We start from the raw sequence: 22,859 nt of genomic DNA, 5'->3' as shown, positions 1-22,859 counted from the left end.
GTCGGTTTATTTGCCTCATAAGGGTGAGATCACAGCCACATTCTCTGGAGTGGCAAAGGCATTTGAAATGCTTAGCACTTGGGGAGGGTGCAACAGGAAATGGGGAAGCCACCCTAATCCCTACACTGAGATACGGTGGCCTAAGGAAACTGTTTTAAACATAGTCATCCTTTTTATGGTATCCAGTCTTAACCATGACCTCCAGCTTCAGCTAGCCTGATTTAGGAGCGGATCTGGCTTTTTTAAAGAAAAAACCAGCCAACTCTTTGTTTATGTAGCTTGCCCTTGGCTTTTCCAGTCTTTCATGTAATAAATGTTTGTTTAGCATGTACTGTGTGCTGGCCACTGTGGGGAGTCTTGGAAAGGAGGGAAATGCAGAGATTAAAGCAATGAATTTTGACTTAATTTGTAATAATAGGGATCTATTCAGACAGGAGAGAGCAAGGCAAACAGGGAGTGAAAAACACATGGAGTTGGAGCTTAGAAAGAAGAGAGGAAACTGCCCCCCTGAGAGGTTCAGCATTTTAACACAGTTGACTCTACCTTTAGGGGTACTCTACACTTAGAGGAACCTTGGCTGAGGAGTCCACTGAAGATAGAAACTGTAGGAGGAAACAAAACAAAAACAAACAACACACACACACAAAACAAAAACAAAAACAGCAACCGGAAGAGGATTATGGGCACAAAGGCTGGAGGTGTGTTGGAAAATGGAAAGGTAAGAGAAAGGGAAGTGTTTGTGGGACCAAACCAGGGATGCCAGACAGTGGAAGGCATGGCAGAGATGCTGAGAAGCCCGAGAACTGTGCTCCTTGGTCCGACTCCCACCCAGCCCCCAAGCAGCCAAGGGTTGTACGCAGTAGATGAAGGTGAGCGCATTTGAGGAAAGTCCCAGGGCTCCTCGGAGTGTGGTCCTGGATCAGCAGCAAAGCATCTGGGAATTTGATGGTAATTCAGAGCTTTCCAGTCTTCAGGGTCTGAGTATCCCATGCACTGGGTGTGGGAATTGACTGAAACAAAGCCTGCAGGGGACTTGGGTGCTCACCGGTCCCTGAGAATCACTGTGCGCGCTCGTACCAGATGGCATGGGTTAAAGGCCGAAAGACGCTCTGCAGAGACATCTCCAAGTATCTCAGACCTGGGGACAGAAAGCTGGATCTACACTCAGGCAAGACAGGACAGATTGTGGAGGGGCCGCGGGGACCTGAGAGGTATTTACATGACTATTGCTAAAGTCTCGGCAATTACGAGACTGTCCAAATGAGTAAATCCCACCCCCACCCCAAAAACCCTGGCTTCCCATACTGGATAACCTATCTTATGGCCTCGTCTTTCCCTGAAGTTCTTACATCTTCCTCGGAGTTTGCGTTTTCTATGCATGGAAACTTTCTCCTTGAAAAGTTGTTCAGCTCTTCCGGGAGTTCCTGGTAACTTCTTCCTTCTTCATGGAGAATGTCTTCCTCCTCCCGAATTTGAGCTGGGAGGTGTCGTGCCTATCCAGGGGTAGATAGCTCTTCATTCTGGCCACTCATTAAATCATTTGAGGAGAAAAAAAAATGTAGACGTTCAGGGACACCCTCAGGGTAAGTGAATTAGAATTCCTGAGAGCAGAGTATTTCTAGAATGTTCCCTCGGTGATTCTACTATGCAAGTAGCACTGAGAGCTGCAAACTGTATTTTAATAAGGTCAGAAGAAGAGGCTCCAGAGCCCTTGGAAGAAAAGCTTATCGTGTAAGTTGGGTCCCCTAAGAGGAGAGTCAACTGTATTAAAAATGCTGAAGGTGTGGTGAGAGCGATGCTGTTGGCCTTTCTGGCACAAATGCACAACAAAGGCGGCTCCCGGGCTTTCTCCCCAGCAGCAAGTGGGATGCCTGTGAACAGAATACTGTGAAAATTACAAGTGCTAAGAGAAATAATAAGTGCTTGTCTTATTCATTACAATTAAATTAAAAAGGAGAAGCACTTGGTGTGATACGGGGAGCACAGGCTCCTTCTGGAGTCACGCAACAGTCTACTGATATACATGCTACACAGCACTTTGAGGAGTAGCATTCATGTGTATAAAACAGTTTCTGTTCTCTCTGATGGAAAGATTTCCTAAAGGAGCCAGCTCTACTTTCATTATAACTTCAGCCCACAGTGTAGAAAAGGGCTTTACTAATTAACTCTCTAAATTATAGTTTAATAACTTTTAAAAAGATATTATTTTTATTTATGTGTATCTGTGTGTGTATATATATATATACACACATATATATCTATGCAGTGACTGTAGAGTCCAGAAGAGGGTGCCAGATCCCCTGGAACTAAAGCTAAGAGGTTGTGAGCAGCCATGTGTGCAAATGGGAACTGAACCCAGGCCCTCTGTAAGAATATCAAGTGCACTTAGCCCCTGGGTCATCTCTCTAGCCCCAACTCTTAATCATTTTGAATAATACGCTAATAGTAAACTACAAGTGTTCTGCCACAGTGTCATCTGCATTTATCTCAGCAAGCGTTGAGTATGGTATGGTTTGTTGTGTGAGCTAACAATATTAGCCATATTCCTTAGCAGAAGAATGAGCTATGGCTTCTGTATACAACTGCCTCTCTTTCACACAAACACTACTTATAAAATATGCAATGATTTGGAACCTAAAGACAGAGATGATAAAGTCTATAACTTCTTAATGTCCTCATATGCATTCTTTGACTTATACCAACTAACTACTTGTGGCAACTTGCTTTCTGTTTTTTGTTTGTTTGTTTGTTTCTTGGTTTTTTTTTTTTTTACCACACCATGCCACCAGTGTTGTCACATGGTCACAGGCAAGTCCTGCAGAACATGTGTCTGTCACATTCTTCCTTCTTGCACTGCTCTCACAATGTCTCAGAAAAGAGTCACCAACTTCCCTGTGTTTGCAGAATTGATTCTTGAAATCAGTAGTTTCTAATTTTGACTGAAAATTAGAATTATCTGGTGAAATCTTTACAACCCCCCAAACCTAGAATGCTCTACATGCCAATTAAATTAGAGTCTCCAGAGGTGCAGTGGATCAGCAATGGCTTTGTAAACTCACCTAAGGATCTTCAGTCCTCCGATGAGCCCAATGCTGAACAGCCAGGGTTCTGTGTCCCAGACACATGACCCCTGACCTCAGACAACTCACAGCAGATGGCAGGGAAATGAGGTGTGCCCAGGAAATCACACTCTGAGTGTCTTAAAAGAGTGTGCAAACATGCACACATATAAAGACAGAGCTCTACATGCAAACTTTTAACTGTTTTAGTATTTTACTTTATATATCCATGTGTATAGAGAGGAGTGTGGAAGCCAGAGGCCTGGGCTGACAGGAGCTAAAGGTGAGACATTTCAGGTGGGTGCTGGGAACTGAACTCACGTCCTTTACAAGTGCAGTACATGCTTTTAACCTCTGAACCATCTCTCCAGCCCGTGTGTGTGTGTGTGTGTGTGTGTGTGTGTGTGTGTGTCTGTCTGTCTGTCTGTCTGTCTGTCTGTCTGTCTGAGTCCGTGTCTGTGTCTGTGTCTGTGTCTGTGTATGTATCTTTATTAGCTATAACTGCACCAGTGGGATCAATTTAAAGAACTTTTCTGCATTTAGCTTTTTGTCATTATGAGGTAAATTGTATAAAAACTGAAGCTTGGGGCTGGAATATAGCTCAGCTGGGAGAGTGCTTGCCTAGGTTCAATGAAGCTCTTGGTTCCATCCCTAGAAGCACATGAAGTTGACATCATTGTGCATTCCTATGATCCTAGAACTTGGGAGGTGGAGACAGAATGATCAGAGACCCGAGGTTACCCTTGTCTATACAATAACTTTGAGGCCAGGTTAGTTTATAGGAGAAATTAAAGGAAACAATGCAAAAGAAAAAGAGTCTTGTTAAAAAGCACACAAGTATTGAGATGAGAAAGCACACGTCTGTAATCCCAGCTTGAGGCAGGAGGATTACCATGAGTTCAAGGCCAACCAGGCCTGCATGATAAGTACTAAGGCAACACTGAAAGACTCTATCTCAAATACACACATCCATGCATACATGCATACATACATACATGCAAACATATATACACACACACCACCACCACAACCAACACAAGGCTGAATGGGTAAAGCTCTCTAAGCCTTTAACCACTACTAACCTGTAACATGGATTCTCTACATAGGGAACGATTTTTCAAAAGGAGACATTATGCTTTGAAATGTCTCCAACAGGCTCATGTGTTTGAACAATTGGTCACATGGCAATCATGCTCTTTTGGAAGGTTCTAAAACCTTTATGGGTAAGGTAAGGCCTGGCTAGTAGAAGTGGGCTTTTAGGAGTTTGGCGTTGAGGAGTATAGCCCAGTCCGTTTCTAGCCCAAAACCTTGCTTGCTTGCCTGATCCACTGAGATGTAAGCAAGCAGCAGCATGCTCCCACCATCACAGAGGCACCAGCCGTCATGGTGGACTGGTTCCCGTCTAACTGCAATCTAGAATGAGCCCTTCCTCCTCTAAGTTGTTTCTTAGTCACAGCATTAGGAAAAGTGGCAATGATTGTCAAAGGCAGATTCTGACTCACCTAAGGAGTGGTTAATTATGTTCACATTGGTTTATTCACAGATTAGAAAAAAACATTTGAAAACTAGAGACTGGAAGGTGTCTCTTAACTCCTCGTGGTGATCTTTTTAAAAAAAATGGCCCCTGGGCTCAAGTATTTAAATTACTGGTACAGTATGGGAAGGTTATAGAACCTTCCAGAGGCAGAAGTACGTCACTGTGAGTAGGCTTACGAGTTTATAGCCTTGCCCCAGTTCCAGTTTGCTATCCCTGCTTCTTGATGGAGGTGTTCCTGTTCTGCCACCTGCTGCCATGCCACCCCGCCACTACAGACTCCTAGTGGGACCCTAAGTTGAGATAAACTCTCTTCCTTGAGTAGATTTTAGGTAGGGTGTTTTTACAAGTGCACTTCTCTACCCTACCCCCTCCTGAGGCATCTGCAACCATGTTTGCCTCTTAATTCCCACACAGATTCATAAGTTGTTGGCTTTGCCATGTGCATAGGCCTGCAGTGCTTCTTAAGATAGACTCAAATCCCCCTCCTGTGACAGAAGTGACAATTCTTTCATGCTCTGGATAAGAATCAAGTTGGAATACTTTTCTTACCTTTCTTCCTCTTCTTCTTTCCTTTAGAAAATAAAAGAAGGGTGAAGTAAGAGAAGAGAAGTCTTTTTCTAGTGGGGAAGTAAGATTAGGGCTACTTGAGCCTATTTATAACTATTATTCCATACACTGTCATTAGAATAAAAAAAATCTACTCTATTGTTTTATTGAGTTCCACTGAGTTTCCCCCCAGTTAACAGAGCAACGGTAGGTTTTCAAAGGTCTTCAAAGGCTTCACCTTACAGTTCTCTTCAATGAAAGCAAACAATTAAATATGGCCCACACCATCCACATAAAACACCCAGGCACACAGTAGACATCAAGCAATTAGATTTATTTTTATAGACTAAGGGATCTGAATCTTATGTGAGACAAGATTAAATAGTAAGCATCCTTACTCTTCCAACAGAAATTGGGTCACACCTGGCCCTGGCCACTCTGAGAGACTCCCAGATAGTACAATGTGCAGTATTATGGGATATGTGGAGCTCTGAAGTGTCACTCTGGGAGGAATTGCTATTCATAGAACTTGTGAAAATTCCCAGGAAGTAAGATCAGAACTTACAGAGGCATCTGAGAATGGTCATCCTTTAGCTCCCCAGAAAGCTTGACCAAAAGAAGCTCACATGCCCAGAGGTGCCCAGTGCTCATTACCTGCTAATGGCAGTCCCTGACTCATGTGCTTTTCTTTCCGGCATGAACGATGAGAGAGGTTGACAACTACAATGACTTTGGGCTTGGTTGTTGTAATAACAAGCTTGATATCAAAAGCTAGAGAAGGTCAAAGAGTTGTAGTTTGGGGGTTTTGCTGTTTGTTTTCCCTCTACGCCTGAAAGGAAGAAATACTGCACCCGAAAAACTAGCTAGAAATGAGTGAGGAGAAATAACAGTAATGGTTCATCTTCCCATTGGTGTGGCGTAGAGTCCGACTGGCCTCTGATCTTGTCTCAGCAAAAGTAAGGCCCTTGACATTCAGAGCAGATTTTATGAGAATAGCAGTGTCTGAGTGTTTCTGTGATGTTCTTCCTGATTACCTGTTGTCTCTCCCTCCTGTTATCCTCTAGTGGCAAATCCAGCCATGGAGAGGAGAAACCAGCCTTCTCACTTCAAAACATAGTGCCCCTTCATCTACGTGGGGCACCTATTTGAATACCTTTTCTAAGACTCATCCTCCAAAACCATGGGGTTCTGGCATTGACCACATGATTAAATAGGGAAGGAGAAAGTCAAAGAGAAGAGCCATGGCTGTTAAGGGGAAACGGCACTCTACTCAAAGCAAACTCCTCACCTTTGGACACGGGAGACAGGTGCTCCTCCAAACCATAAGAGCACAGCCCAGCCAACTAAAGGGACCTCCGAATCACAGCCAAGCAACAGAGCGCAAGAGAAATTGGGGTAGCACCAGCCTGCATTCCTGTAGCTAACAGAGTGGAGGAGCAGATGACAGAAGCTTACCCTGGGATATTGAAGGGGTGCTGAGCACTTTACAAGCCTCCCTCTGTGCGATGCAATCATCCCAATGTTCCAATCAAATAAATCAAAACCTCAAGACACATTGACTTTTAAGCTCAGCAACACATCTTGGGCTCCAGGCCTGCTTGCTCTCCAGGTCTCCATCACGACGCCATACACTGAGTTGATGTTCGGTTCTGTTCATCACTTGGTGGGATTTAGAATCAATGTAAGAAATATTTCCTTGAGGTTTATAGCCTGAATCCATTTCCTGTCACATGACTGCTTCCTGTTTCAGGAAGATAAGGCAGTGAGGAGTATCTGCCATTTGCCCACCCCACCCCCCAGCCTCAGGTTGTTCCTACTGCCTTGCCTGCTCCACCATAATAAACTGTACCCACCAGTTGTGAGCCAAAATAAATCCTTCCTCCTTTACATTGGTTCTTTTGGATATTTGATGACAGCAGCAAGAAAACTAACCAATTGGTACAGTTGACTTATTTTCATGGTAGGCACAATATATTTAAATAATATCTATTGCATCAATAGAGTCTCTCTAATGCCAAATATAGTTTACACACTAGCAATACAGGATATTAAGCAGCAGCATATCTGGCCCATCTTAATAAACATAGTCTGGAAGCCTTGTGCAGTGATGTATATTTCAAACAAGGACAGAAGCGTTCTGTCAAAGGAAGTAAGCAGCATACTCAAGGCATTGATTTCTTCAAAAAGAGGCATGTGCATGGCAAAAATTGCCAAGATTTACATGGCAGTAATGAAGGGATGACTTAGTTTTTAAGATCAAAGATTTTTGACATACTTTGATGAGCTACTTAAGGAGGTAACTCTAGATAATAGTGCAAGATGGTTCTTGAATCCACAAAGGACCTCTTCACCCAAGATGAACCCAGTGTGGCCTCTTCTAAGTGTTTCATTTTATCCTGTATATTACATTCCATCCTATTCCTGGGAATTAAAAAAAAAATACCCCAACCAAAAGTTCCAGAGGGATAGAGTGATCCTGGTGAGGAAAGCATGGTGGTCAGATCAGGAAGCTAGCTGACCACATTGTACCCACACTCAGAGCACAGAAATGGGACCAAGCTATAAAACCGGAAAGCAAAATCCCGCCCCAGGGACTGCTTCCTCTCACCATGCTGATCCACTGCCTAAGGGTTCCACAATCTCCAGCAAACAGCACCACCTGCTGGTGACCAAGGGCTCAAACATGTGAGCCTGTGGGGAACATCTCCATTCAAACCATAAGACTTTGAAATGATAGAGAGAGCAGGTTGGGTCTTTTCTGGCTGTACCAAATGAGGAGGTAGCTTTCAGGTTGTCTATATTTATAATGGGGTACAAGAAGAGGAAATCAGAGACAAAGCTTCTCCTCAGGACAGTGGAGCCTTTCCTAGCAGCTTTTCCTGGGGTAGACCTATCTCCTGGCCCTGTTTGTTGTTTGTCTGTCCATTCAAACTTTCCTTATATAAGAAACTGAGGTCCTATTAAGTCTCTTTATGTGTGTAAACTAATTTGAGTTAATCTTTTATCATGTTCAAAGAGGGAAAGAAATCCAACCATGATTAAATGTACCATTGAACTGAAAAAAAAAATATGAGCCATTTGTCTCAAGGAATTTCAGAGCTGTGTCAGAATTCATGCTTTTGATATCAAGAAGTCAAACATCTTTCACAGCCAAATGATCATGACCTTAAAAGGCCCCTGCAAGATCTGAGTGAGATGAAAGGCCTCAGAGGATAGTCCTGTGTGGACCAGACATCTACATAAAAGGAAAGCATTTGCTACAGTGCACAGGAGCACACCACCTGGCTGGTCGCTAAGAGTCCCACGCTCTGCTGGGCTTGTTGCAATGCCCATAAAGCAACAACAGTTGGCATATCCACAGACACAGAACTAGAGAGTTTAGCTCTTTCCCTCTTTAGACTTGCAATAGCCCAACAGCTCTGAGGGAAGTGCTGTCTTCTCCTTTAGGCCATGGACGTAGTGAGATTTCAGCAGTTGCAAGACACTAACACAGTCTGGTGCTCTCTAGGCATCCCATAGACCTACTTTCTCCCATCTACTTTCTTTTTTTCCCTCACTCTCTGCTTTTCATGTCTGTCCTCTACTCTCTCATTCCCATACCAAAGCCTCCTTTCCTAAGTGTGGTCCATGTCCACCAAAACTTTAAAATATTACCAAGTTTTGGGTTATTTGTTTGTGTAACCCATACTGGACCCATGATCACAGTAATCCTTCTGTCTCCGTTTCCTGAGTGCTGGGATTGCACATGTGAGCCACCATGCCCATTTTACTAATTTTAAAGATTTTAAAAAGCAAATGTTTATGGCGCTGGAGTGATTGCTCTGTAGTTAAAAGAATTTGCCTCTTCCTGAGAGTGTAAATGCAGTTCCCAGCATCAGGGGATCCAACACCTTTTTCTGCTTCCTGAGGTACTTGCACTGACATGGACATCCCACAGTACACACACACACACACACACACACACACACACACACACACACACACACCTTAGAACAAATCATTAGAATGTCATATATGAGGAAAATATTGAATAATAAACATGGTCTCAGCTCTAAAGTCTCATGGTTCAAGATTCAGATGCCTTGGGATGGACTTTCAAAGCAAGAGCCCATCCAGCTGACTCCCAGTGATCAAGATCAGGTAGAGTGAACTTCTGGAGCCTTCCTATTGCTATGCCTCAAGGTCAGGACAAATGGCTGAGGTGCCTACTTAACGTATCAAATTGGACCTGACCTGGCCACCAGGTTCTCCCAGCATCCCTCAGCTACCTGTTACAGCACATGGCTGGCACAGCCCACTCCCTACCCTAAGCCTCTCCAGCCCATGGCTGCCCTTCCCCTAGCTTCCCTTCTCTATATAATCCAACTATTTTGGCTACCTGGCCCTTTTTTTTTCTACTCTTTACTCTCCTGGCTGTCCCCTCTCCTTTCCCCCCTTTCCTCACATGGCCCGCCTCAGGGCCATGTTCACCCTGGACATGTCTCTGCCTCTGGCTATGCTCTCCCTTTTATCTACAATAAACTGTCTCCTCCACCATACCTAGCAGAAGTCCTTCCTTTTTATTTCTTTTTCATTCATTTATCCCTTCTCTCCAACCTCCTAAGGGTGTGAGAGTGAAAAAGACTTTGAAGACTACCTCACTCAAATCCCCCACTTTACACATGAGGAAAGAAAGACCCGGAGCCCATAGTTGCTCTCTGGTCACACAGTTCTCTGGATCAGGACAAAACCCCAAAGACTAGCTGCCCCCCCCCACTTCCCACATAGATGCAATAACTGGATGCATGATGCTTGTCACTGTAGGGGAGTATTTCATTCTCTTTGAGCCCTTCACTAAAATCACCATGTCTGTTAGAATGTAGTAAGAATTTCCATTATCGATCTTTCTGTTTCTGCCTCCCGAGTGCTGAGATGAAAGGCTTGAGCAAACACACACACACACACACACACACACACACACACAAACATTCACACATACACACACACACACACACACACACACACACACACACACATGCGTGCATTATTTTATTTTTAAAAGCAAATTCATTAAATGTTCCTGCCCTTGGAGAAAAAGCTTTCACAAACCTAAAGGACACACACACACACACACACACACACACACACACACACAGAAAAGCACCCTTCTCAGGGCTGTCAGGTGTCTCTTTGTGATAGTCACTATTTGGTTTTACAACAGGAAGAGACTAGCAAGAAGCAGCATGCCATGTTCCCCCTCCTTTGATTCCATCTAATGAATTCAGCCCAGTTCTGGCAAGACAGTGTGAAGCCATATGGGCTGTCATGAAGCCCAGTGAATATTCATGTAGCTGGGTCCTCTCAGGTACCAGCTATCAGCAGAGATCTGGCTGAGACCCAGGGCTGAGGAGGAGAGCCCTGTGCGGGGGATGCCATGGACTCAGGAGCAACCTCCCCCCATCCATATGTTGAAGGCTCAAGCCTCAAGGTGATTGTATTTGGTGATGGGGCTTTTAGGACGGAACAAAGGTTAAATGAGGGCATAGGGAGGAGGGTGCTTATCCTGTGGGGCAGAAGCATTATCATGGGAATACCACCTATGTAGAAGGTAGCTATCTAAAAGCCATGCAGAGAGTCCCAAACAGAAGTGAAATCTGCCAAAGCCTCAAGACTGGGCTCCCAGCATCCATAGCAGCAAAGGAGATAAACCCAGTCTAGTGTTGAACTATGGTGAGCCAAGGGATTAATCCGAGGAGCACAGTGCACAGCCAAGGTCTGAGGGCCAACACTGAAGCAGTGTGGGAAATGGTCACCTCCCAGGTCCTTCCAGACCTTTTAGCTTAAAGCTCTACCCTCCAAGGTAGCCTCACTGTGCTCATGAACCAGCGAGGCTATGTGCTAGCTTCTGGCAGATGGGGAATGGGCAGGGATTCAAACATGGATGACATGAAAGAGGTCTTTTCCCATCATTTATTGGAGTCTGGAGTCTCGAACATTTTAGAACAAGCTTATAGCACCTATATCCTTTTGGTTTGAAAATAATGGCAGTGTCCATACCAGAAACTAATTTTCATCTGCTATTTTTAGTCATGTATAGCTTTTCTCTTTTTAATTTTTTAAAAGATCTGTTTTATTTTATGTGTATGAGTGTTTCACCTGCCTGTGCACCAAGTGATTGGCTGGTTTCTAAGAGAGAAAGAAGAAGGCGTTGGATCCCCTGGAATTGGAGTTACAGGTGGTTGTGAGCCACCATGTGGGGGCTGGGAGCTGAACCCTAGATCCCCTGCAAGACCAGTAAGTGCAAGGAGAAAGCTTTTATTGGATACTATTATGTTTTTATATATTGAAATAATTGCCTTAGTCTTTGAGGTCCACTATAACAAAATATCACTAACTAGATTGTATGTAAGTGAAAAAAAATTTATTTCTCATGTTCTGGAAGCCAAAAAGACCAAGGTCTTGGTGTTGGCAGCGTCTGTATTTGATGAGAGCTGCTTCCTCTTCAGAGATCTTCTCACAGTAGATGGGGTGAGCGGGTTGGGTGCCTTCTCCTTCAGAAAGTCACTTAGCTCATTCATAAGACCTCACTATCATGACCTGATCATTTCCCAAAGGTCACTACTCCCTGAAATCGGCACACTGTGGGTGATAATTTCAACACATGAACTTGGAGGAGCAGGGGTGGGGCGCACCGGGGGAAGTAATCAGGCAATAATACATTGACAACAATAATAGCTGTTGGTAGAACCTTCAAAGATGGAAAGAGAAAAAAAAAGGTACCTAATTTAGGGACACTTGTAGCTGGAACTAGAAAGATGTCCATCCTCAATGGTGAAGGTATCCGTTGCCCTTCATTAGCAGTACATGGTAAGGTACACAGTTGACAACCAGAGATGTCAGCTAGAAGGAAGTGCTCAGCTTGAAGGTATGCTCTACTGGCAGTTTGTGTGGCTACGACCTACTTACTCCTAAAATGAAATTATCTCTTACTCTAGGTGCTGTGTTCTAGATAAGTGTCTGCCTAGGCAGGTAGATTGAAAGGTCTGGTCCCGGGCTGGTGCAACTGGGAGATTCTTAGGTCATTGAGATTACGCATTCCTGAAGGGCCCTGCGACACCTGGACTCCTCCCGTCTTACTTTCACTTCTTGGTCATGAGGTGAACAGTTCTGTGCTGCCACGTGCTCACCAGTCTCCTAGAAGCAATGGGTCTTCTGAGTCACAGCCGCAAGCCTCCAAAACGGTGAGCCAACATAAGCCTTTCCTGTTTGACTTAATTAGCTCACCTGCTGATGGGAAGCTGGCTTCCGTGCATAGCCTCGTCAGCCAGCAAGAACGTTCCCCAGGTAACAGGCTGAAGATAAAGATTACATCAGGGTGTGGCCAGTGGCGGAGGCTGAAAAATGGTGCTGAATAGACCATGCGAGCCAGGAAATTGGCTCTGGAGATTCTTAATCACCGTAGCTTGGTACGCCTGGTGTAGACGTGCTGTGCTTGGGCCTCTCAAGTCATCTGGAGCATGCCCAAGCAACCAATAGAATTGTGGTTAAAAAAAAGTAGATGAGTATGAGTATTATTTTAAGTAAGTGTCTTTAGAGTTGCTATGTAACAATGGATAGTTGAAACAAAGGAGCCTTTTGTTTTTCTCTGGCTAAAGACTTATTTTTGGTGTCGTGTGTGTGTGTGTGTGTGTGTGTGTGTGTGTGTGTGTGTGTGTGTGTTTAAACTGCAATGGGTTGGTGATTTTCTTTTTCTTAAATTGTACTGGTTTGTGCTTCTGACCACTCTGGAGGAAGCCATCTCCATCCTCTCTGCTCTTCCCCATCTTTTAGCCATGGAAGACCTGATTCTCCTCTGTGCCTGGTCCCTTCTTCATGCCTTCATCTTCTGTCGTTCCTCTCTGTCTGCACTCTATAATTTCTTCTACCTTGCAGTTCAAACACCAGCCACCAGCCTCACTGACTTGCTTTTATTTTTTTATTTATTATTTAGGTACAGAATCTCATTATATAGCTCAGACTGGCCTCAAACTCAGAGCCTCCTGTCTCAGCTTCTCAAGTACTGAGATGACAGCCATGTGCCACCATTACCAGGTTGAACTTGAAGCCTATCTTTTGAGTACTTTGTTTTCTTTTTTATTTTTTCTTACCTTTTCTTTATATTTCTTTCTTTTTTTCCCCTTTCCTTTTCCTTTTGTCGTCTTTCTTTTTTCCCCTGATGTGTGCTGGAGGCCCGTGTGTGCAGGTGTCTGTGGATGTGGAGAGATGTGGAGGCCACGGTTTGACATCAGGACCTTTCCCTAACCACTGCTCATTATCAGTATAACCCATAGGCATACCTTAATCAGTTTCTCAGAGATGGGTTTTGCTTCTTCCTGCTTCCCCCAGCCCCACACGTCCATGAAACATGCATTAGTCGGCTTCAGCTGCCGTAACAAAATACTACAAAGTGGCTTGAAATCCAGAAACATATTTCTTCTAATTCTGGAGGCAGGCAGAGCAGATCTCCTGACATCTCTGTTGACCTGCAGGTGACTACACCCCTGATACCTTTTCTCCTGAGCATACTTCTGGGCAGTTATGTTCCCAAAGTCACTTTGTGTGTCTTTCTATAGGGACATGTATCATTTTTAATTAGAACATGCCCTACCCATTCCACTTTCATTCAATCACCTTTTTTAAAGACGCCACCTCCAAATAGTCACCTTCTGAAGCCCCCCGGGGTGATGAGAGTTGGTCTTCATTTGTCTACTCGGCGGGATTTATAACCACCCGGAAACACACTTCATGAATGCGTCCACGGGAGTGTTTCCAGGACAGCTTAAATGAACTTTGAACACTGAATTAAAAAGGAGAAAGCTTTCTGCGCATAAATATTCATCTCTTCATAACTGCAATGAGACCGGCGACACCATGGTCCTGCAGCAGTGCCTTCCCGCCTTCCCACCATGCACCTGTCAAGCCGTGAGCCCAAATAAACCATTCTTCCTCCCTGGTTTTTGTCACAGAGACGAGAAAGGTAACTAATGCATATTGTCAGGGCCTCAACGTGTGAATTTTGTGGGAGGGGGGAGGATCAGCTGCGCTCTCCATCGGAGAGAGGGCTTGGTGTGGGCATCTCCCTCTACTACTGCACCAGGAAACTGGTAAAACCTCAGCCTACTCTTGCTTGGCTCACTGACCCTGAGGCACGGGGTGGGGGTGGGGGGAGGGGGCGGCACGCGCGGGGATGGGGTTGGGAGGTGTTCAATGCTGTGTCTCCGTAGAGTGGCTAGGGTTCTCACTTCTGTTCGGATTTTACCCTTACTAACTTCTTACTGTCTCATCAGCTTCCACACGTTTTCAACCTTTAGCCGTTTTGATGAGGCATTTGCCCCAGAGGCTCCTGTATTTAAACACTTGGCCCCCGGTTAGTGGCACTGCTTGGAGGAGGTTATGAAACCTTTAGAAGAGAGAGCCTTGCCGAAGAAAGCTGTAGGGGCAAGTGAGTCGTGGGACTAGGGGGAACTGGGCTGGAGCAAGAGTGAGACCAAGCCGTGTTCAAACCCCGCCCCCCGAAAATCTCATCTTGAGGCCAGCAGGGTAAGGATCGCTCCCTTTTTGTTCTGGACCTGCATGCCAGGGTGCATGTAGCCTTGCGGCCCCCACCTCTGTCACGCTTGAGGTAGTCGCTTACCTTGGTGGCCAAGTTTCAGGTTAAAACTTCCCATTTCCTTGTAAGGACATGTCCAACTAGAGCCAGGAATTCCTCTTCACGAAAATGAAGCATTCCCTGCACCTCAGCAGCAGCCAATGATGTACACTCACCCGGAAAATCCCTGACCATTTCCCCAAGGTTTATAATATAACCCTTGTGCCCCTAATAAAGGAGAGCTGGTTCACTGAAAACCATCTCTGGAGAAGGCTTTCTCTCCCCTCCCCCCACCCCGGAACTCACTGCCTAATCGAGACTCAGCTAAGCTCCGCTTCTTCAAATCCAGCATCTGTGCACAACAGTGCCTGGACTCCTCAGGGAAGCAGCCGACCCGGACCAGCAGGAAGTGTGTCACTGGGGATGGCTTAGAGGTTTTATAGCCTTGACCCACTTCCTCTTCTCTGTGTGTGTTTCCTGTGCGGGACTGAAAATATGGTCTACCAGCTTCCTGTTCCTGCCACCTGGCCTGCCTGCTCACACTCTTTCTGTGACTGTTGCTATGTTTTTCCTGCCATGATACCTTCTATTCCTCTGGAACTATAAGCCAAAACAAACTCTTTTTTTTTTTTTTAATTGCTTTTGGACGTGGTGTTTTATCAATGGCAACAGAAAAATGACTCATACCTGCAGCGTCCGTATCGTGAACCACAGCCTATGGGATTTTATTTAGTAAATGTGTGAGCGCTTTGAAATTTCATTTACTTTCCCCCACAATACTTGTATTTTTCTTATCTTATTTCTTAGCATCTGGAAATGTAGCCATGAAGACTAGCTGAGACCTGAGTATTGAGCACCAAGCTGGTGGCAGAGCAACAGTTCACTCAGTAGTTTTTGAACAGATGAGCGTTCTAGGTCACCACATAGTCAAACCTGCTGGTCTTTTCCATTATGCATGATCCTACTTCAGGACTCCAGAGGTAAGAAAGTTAATGCTATCATTCAGACATGAAATGTAAGATATCTAGTACGATGTAAGTACGAAAAAATATGTCAATCCTCCTAAAATATATGCGGTAAGAACACAGATGAAATTAGTGAAAGTATTTAACGACACTGCTAATAAATATATTCAGGCACCTGAAGAGACTCCGTAGCTTAAGACTTGTTTACATGTGATCAATACCTTAGGTTGTGTTTCTTTGCACTCCTAAAGCAAGTTCATCACATTGGAAGACTCCCTGGTACCACATGTGGTCTTAAGAACTTTTTATTTTTGAGTCCTATCTAAGGACTTGGATCGCAGAAACACCACTCCAGCTGTAGGTCATAAGCTAGCAAAGGAATTGCCTTTCCAGAGTTTTCATGTGCTTCCTCTGTACCATGCCTAATGAGAGAGAACAGGAAAATTCCATGTCTGTGGTGGAGACTGCCACTTGTGAGGAGAGGTATGTTGCTTTCAACAACCCCAGCAGCATGCTCCTGTTCGGGATCCTATTTATATGAGTGGCCTCCCCCACTCTCACGACCTGAACAGCTGCACAGTATATCTAACAAAATGGGCAGTAACATGACACAGGCTTCAAAGGCAGACCAAGAAAGTGGTACGAATCCAGCGTTCCTTCCCAGCCTGGAAGGGCTTTGCTTCTGAGTCCACAGCATAAAAATAACAAAGGATCCAACGTGGGACGTGCAGAGGAGATTCTTCCAGAGAATTTTGATCCCCAAGGCCCGAGTCTGAAATAGAATGAAATGTTGCCCATCTAATTATTGACTGGACCCAAGCCTTCTTGGCTTCTGCCATAAGAGAAGATAAGGTGCACTCAGGATGGTACGGCCATAGGCAGGATAAAGTGTTTAAGGTAAAGAAAAAAAGGCTAGGATTGGGCAGACAGCGGAATAGTAAAGTGTTTCCTTGCAAACACAAGGAATTCAATCAACAGAAGCCATGCAAAAGACAAAAACAACCAAGTAGCCAACGAACAAAACCCCCAGGTGTGATGGTAGGTACCTGTAGTCGAAGCACTGGGGAGGTTGAGACAGGTGGACCCCGGGGTTTACTGACCAATCAACTGAGCCTACTCAGCAAGCTCCAGACCAGTGAATGACAGTCAAAAACTTTGTAAATAAGGGAATTGCTCCCAAAGAATAACACTCAAGAAGGTTCCCGCTTGTCTTCATTTGCCCACACACTTACAAGCATTTGCACATATGAACACACACATGCACACATCTATACACACTAATAATGTTACTGATAACATGTTTAATAATGATAGAATTATGAATTATGCTCTTTTAAAATATGACCAGTGCATCCATTCTACTTAATGCATTTACATTAATTATGAACTTATTTATCAGTGCCCTTAAAGTCCAGAAATACGTCAGTTTTGTAGTTCCGGGACCTATCTAACACAGTGCTTCACATGCAAAAGTCAGCCTACGTGCTGCCGTTCACTGACAATCTCAACAGTGAACATGTGTGTTCAATATACTACAGGTTTTACAAGGAGTTGTGCACGTGAATGGCACAGCCACTTTTTACCCAGTACCTCAAGGGATCTGAATTATACAGGAGACACACCAGGTCTAAAGCAGGCTGTGCTGGGTGCCAAGGCTCTGAAGTCTACAGTGTAAAACTATTCCAAGTCTTACTTTTAGCAATCAGATTAAGGTCCAGATGGCAAAGTGCCTGTGTCCCAATCATGAGAACATGAATGCAGAGCCCCAGTGTCCACATAAAAAAACAAAAAAACAAAAAACAAAAAAATGAAAACCAGACATGGTAGTGGAGGTCTGTAATCCTAGACTAGGGTGGCAGAGGCAGGAGGATTGTCTGTTCTTGCAAGACCAGCTAACTCCAGAGTCAGTGAGAGACTTTGTCTCAGAGAATAAGGTGGAAGTGTTAGGAGAGGAGACACACTTGTCATTAACCACAGTACACATGTGCTCATGCATATATGAGCTTATGCGCACACACGCGTGCACACAAAAATCATACTAAATTCATTTTCTTCTACATAAAAAAAGAAAAGGACCTTCTCTGACCACTGAACTCTGCTCAGGACTACATAGCTGAAGGCCAAGGTCAAAAGGGGGCCATCTGCCTGAGAACTGACTGTCTCCTTTGCCTGACTTGCTACCATCTTACCCATAATGCACCTCCCCAGCAAGCACTGTGCTGCTTGCTCACTTGCTGGAGCCTACACATTCATTATCCTTGTCTCTGCAGCATGCTCGCTTTCCCGAGGTGGAGGGAACGTGGTGAAGTTGTTTTGCAGTCATTAAGCTGTCGGCAGTGCTCAGCAGCAGACACAAAGAGCACAGGAACAGTGACTGTGTGCAGATAATTTGGAAATAAGTTTGTTTTTTCTTCTCATCTGGGAAGAACACGGGGACTTGTTTCTTTCGATTACACCCCACCCAATTTCACCTACCAGCCATTTTCTGGGATATGAGGTTAGTTTGGCTTCCTCTTATTACTTCTTTTTCAGAAGGATGTGTGTTCTGAGTGGGAAAATAAGAAAGTCATCTTTCCAATATGAAGTGAAATCTGTTTCCAGAATTCAAAGGCATCAAGGAGGAAATGTAGGGAAGGAACATCTGCCTGTAAATCCTGAGGCAGTGTCCTAGCTAGTGCTTTATTATAACTCTAGAACTGTGTTGCTTTTGTTTATTTATTTGTGACTTGCCTTTGCTGTTGGGGGGGGGTGGTGGTGACTGCTTTTTTGTTTGTCTGTTTGTGTTTTGAGACAAAGCCTCACTATCTAACCCAAGCTAGCTCGGGCTGACTTCAAACTTGTGATCCCCCTGCCTCTGGCATTAGGATTACTGGCATGTGTTGCCACCACCCGCATCCCTGCTCCAAACCTCTAAAATTCTAAAACCCTGTGATTTCAATGAAGGGAAGGAAGAAAGATGATTGGGAGATTTAGAATGACCTCATGTTTCACCTAGTCAATATGCCACCAGGCTTCCAGAAGGGATTGGCACGTAAGATGGAGCTGAGCACCGGCTACGCGGTAGCTGACAAAGGGTATTGGGAGAATAAACCTGGCTCAGGAAAACAGGAAGTTAGAGAGAAGCCAGCAGAGATGGAAGTCTGACTGCACGGTTGCTGTGCGGTGGATAGTAGGGAGCTCGGGGGCCACAATGTCTGAAGCCCACTTGGCAGTCGAAGAGCAGACATAGCATGCAGGGGCTGCACACACAGATCCAGTGAAGGATGAAATAAACCCTGGAGGATGGAATCTGCACATAGAATCAGGGTCAAGGTAGACCTTGTGTCCTTAGGAATGGGAAAAGGCCATCTTCAGGAGTAGACGTGAGTGAAACTGGTAAAGTTGGGTACCGAGTCCACGGTAGTCTACCGTGAGAGGATAAGGATGGCCCCAAATCTTACATGTCCTGTAATAAGCCATATCCTACAGCCTTGAATCTGGTTGTATTCCTTTTTTTTTTTAATCTATTTGATTGACAGTAAATAAAGGAAAGAAATGTCATGCTGGTTTCATGGCCTGAGGCCTTCAGCGACTACCAGTGTCTACCCTCTGCCTCTTGACACACGTTCCCCTTGGGAATCAGCTGTCATGCTATGAGGAATCCCAAGCAGTCATAAAGAGAGCTACAAGCAAAGTGATCAAGATACCCATCCAGCAATCCCGGGCGACAAATGGCATTCTCTTTCCTCTCGTGAACTGTGCCATCAAGAAGTGGCTTCTTTGGTCAAACTACTGTTATCCCGGCTGATGGAAGACAGAGCAGAAAAAGGCTGCTTCCACGGAGGCTGGCTTGAGTCGTATAGTCATCAGCACAAACGACTGCTGCCGCTTTTAAACAAATAAATTGGAGGCTTGGCTTGTATCATTGCCTGAGGGAGGAAAGGGTTTATTTTACCTCTCCAGTCACACTCCATCACCCAGGAAAGTCAGGCAGGAACCTGTAGCAGGAACTGAGGCAGAGGCCGCGGAGGAATGCTGCTCATTAGATTGCTCCTCATGACTTGCGCAGCCTGATTTCTTATACCATCCAGGATCTGCCCTCTGTAGGAAGGGCCCACCCTCATCAGTCAGGAAGATGCTCCATTGGCTTGTCCACAGCACAACCTGGTGGGGGCGTTTCCTCAATCAGGTTCCCTCTTCCCAGATGACTCTAACCTGTGTGAAACTGATATAAAACTCAGCTGGCAAAAGAGTGATTTGCTACATGGCAACAAATGGCCAGAACATTCATTACACTCTGACAAAAAGGAGTCAGGGAAGAAAGAATTTATTTCGGCTTATAGTTCAAGTGAGACAGACTCCATCATGATAAGGCAGGCATGGTTTCAGAAGCTTGGTGTTGGTCCACTAGGCAGAAAGCAGGACACAGGAAGTAGAGAGATTGCATTTCATCTGCACAGAGGAAGCAGAGATTGTGAACAGAAATGAGCTAGGCTATAAACCCTCAAAACCCTCCCCCAGTAACATACTTCCTTCAGCAAGGCTCCTAAGTGTTCCACAACTGTTGGCATAATGTTCTTATGGTCTATGTACAGTTTACTCTTGTTCACTTAAATGCTGATTTCTCTACCCAACTATCTGGTCTCAATCCGAATATTGAATTGTGATGTTTATTCCAAGTATCTCCTGTCTCAAGTTTATGTAAACATGTCACCATTTATTCTCTGTGTTGTCAATAAAAACAAACTAGCCAATGCTGAGCATTAAGAGGGAATAGGGTGGGACACCTTGGTTCATTGAGGGGAGAGGAAAGAGCAGGAAGGACAGCATGGAGCCATGAGAAGACTGGGAAACATCAGGAGAAATGAACTGGGCCTAGGAGATGATTTGAAAGCAAGTATAAAGTGGGAAATCTAAATGGCAGGAAACTGTGCTAGCGTAGAGATTTAGGATGGAGTAATTATTGTGAGGCATTGCGCTATAGGCTAATCAAAAAGATCCTAGTATGGGTGTGGCTATTTGGGTATAAAGCTGGTTAAGGAGTAACTGCTGATTTAACTGAAATAATAATTTATTATTAAATGTTAAAAAACCGTTCAACACATAACCTTCTCAAACATCATGGCCTCCTGGAGATCAAGTGCTCACACACATGAGCCTGTGGAGGACATTGCTCCTTCGACACAGAACCTGAATGTGAACTTGTTTGTTTGTTTGTTTGTTTTCTTCCTGATTGCATAGAAAATAAATCTTTTTCTGCTGAGACAATTCTCTGATTTCCTTTTCAAAATGACCCCCATCGCTGTCTTATCGCGTGTCATGCCTGAGCCTCTCCAACTGGTGTGACGAGTCATTAAAGAAATGCTAAGGGAGAGTTACTAAGTGCCTGGAGGGTGCTGGGACCTTCAAGGGGGTTGTGAGGCCAGCAAGTGGGATCGGCACACACTGTAAATGCATGCTGCACAGTGCTTTCTCTCCTACCCAACAACTCTAGATCATATTTGTCTGTTGGGTTTCAACCCTCTTCCCTCATGCTCCCAGCCTTGAAGACCATCTAGAACTAAAAACAAAGAGAAAATACTAGAAAACCTCACTGGCTGCCTAGGAGGGTCTTCAGGTCTAGTGTGGGGGAAGATTCAAGAGACAAGAAAGAGAGTATGACCGAGTGTCACTGTGGACGGTGAAGGGAGCCTCTCCCAAGAGTCTCTGAGAAATCCAAGAGGACTGTGCTGCCTTTTTCAGTACTTTGGTACTTTCCCCCAAATCTGTCCTGACACTGGCTCCAGATCCATGAGATTGGGAAGTTCCAGGCCCACCTCTTGTAAATTAGATGCAGAGCTCTTGGGCCAAAATACCACACACTCATGTCTACAGCTATTCACAAGCTGCCAAGGATTACTATATATATTTGACTAGTCAGTGTTTTCAGTACCATAAGAGAAAAATAAATCTAACTAGGCCAAATCTATGTTGCATTAACTCAATCTCTTGTGAGAAAAATTAACTGTCATGTGCATCAAAATCAGAAGTTCTCAACCTATGGGTTGCTGTTCCTTTTGGGGATGAATGACCTTTTCACGGGGGTCACCTATGACCATCAGAAAACATAGATATTTACATTATGATTCAAAACACTAGCAAAATTACAGTTATGAAGTAGCAGTGAAGATAATTTTATGGCTGGAGGGGAAATGTATTAAAGGGTCAATGCATTAGGAAGGCTGAGAATCACTGGTCAAAATAGTCAGAGATGAGAATGCAAAGGCAAGTGAGTCAGGACAGCTTGGAGGCAGAAGCCATTAACGTGGCCCCTGACGCTGGCGAGGTCCTCCAACATCTCCCCAGCTCCTTTCAGGTGAGTCAAGGCCACATAACTCAACTTTCACCATGCACTTCAACAGCAAGACGTTTGTCACTTAGAAGTGGCACAAGTACGTGGCAAAGTCACTGCTTCCTAGATTCCTCTCTTATACTTTGTGTGTTGACTGTAATGCGGTACAGACCAAATCCAGAATCTTGGGACATCAGGACCAGGCCCAGACTCCAAAACCGCCGCTTAGATATCAACCCACAAGAAAAGGCTTCTTTAGGCTGCGACGGGAGCAAGAGCCCCACATTGGTCATGTTAGGTTACTGAACACTTGAGGACTATTTGTTGTGGAAGCTTGACACACTTAACTGCACCAGCTCAGCACACAGGGTGAATGGAAGGGGATCTCTGTTTTCCTTCCTAATGGAAAAACTACCAGAGAGGGAAGGTCTGTGGCTTCTTATATCAACCGAGGAAGGTTCCTGTCCAATTTGGTGCGAGCCGCAAGGTTAGAGGATCTGTACTACCGGAAATCACGGGGATTTTGCATCTATTTGCAAATTTGGCCACACTGAACTTGTTGTCAGAGTTCAGGCTGAGCATTTGAGTGAGTACTGATGACCCTAATAAGGCAGGTTCAACAACCTTCCCCAAATAAGCCAAATACATACATACATACATACATACATACATACATACATACATACATACATACATGAATAAATAGATGGATGGATAGATAGATAGATAGATGATAGAAGAGAGAGAGAGAGAGAGAGAGAGAGAGAGAGAGAGAGAGAGAGAGAGAGAATGAGTTAGTATAATACAGAAAGGGAGATTTATTCAATGTGGCCAC

At 44.6% G+C, this 22,859-nt stretch overlaps 1 long non-coding RNA gene across 1 annotated transcript; it reads left to right on the top strand.

Annotated features, from left to right (window-relative positions):
- Positions 1-14,017: 14,017 nt before the first annotated feature.
- Positions 14,018-20,924, top strand: LOC311604940. Its single transcript, XR_014781758.1, has 4 exons — positions 14,018-14,137; positions 15,557-15,729; positions 17,985-18,211; positions 19,233-20,924. It is a non-coding gene; the product is annotated as an uncharacterized lncRNA (long non-coding RNA).
- The last annotated feature ends 1,935 nt before the right edge of the window (positions 20,925-22,859 follow it).

Source organism: Acomys minous (assembly GCF_964271855.1).
Source record: "Acomys minous genome assembly, chromosome: 9".
NCBI classification, from domain to species: domain Eukaryota; kingdom Metazoa; phylum Chordata; class Mammalia; order Rodentia; family Muridae; genus Acomys; species Acomys minous.
This window is presented reverse-complemented; position numbering and strand designations above follow the sequence as displayed.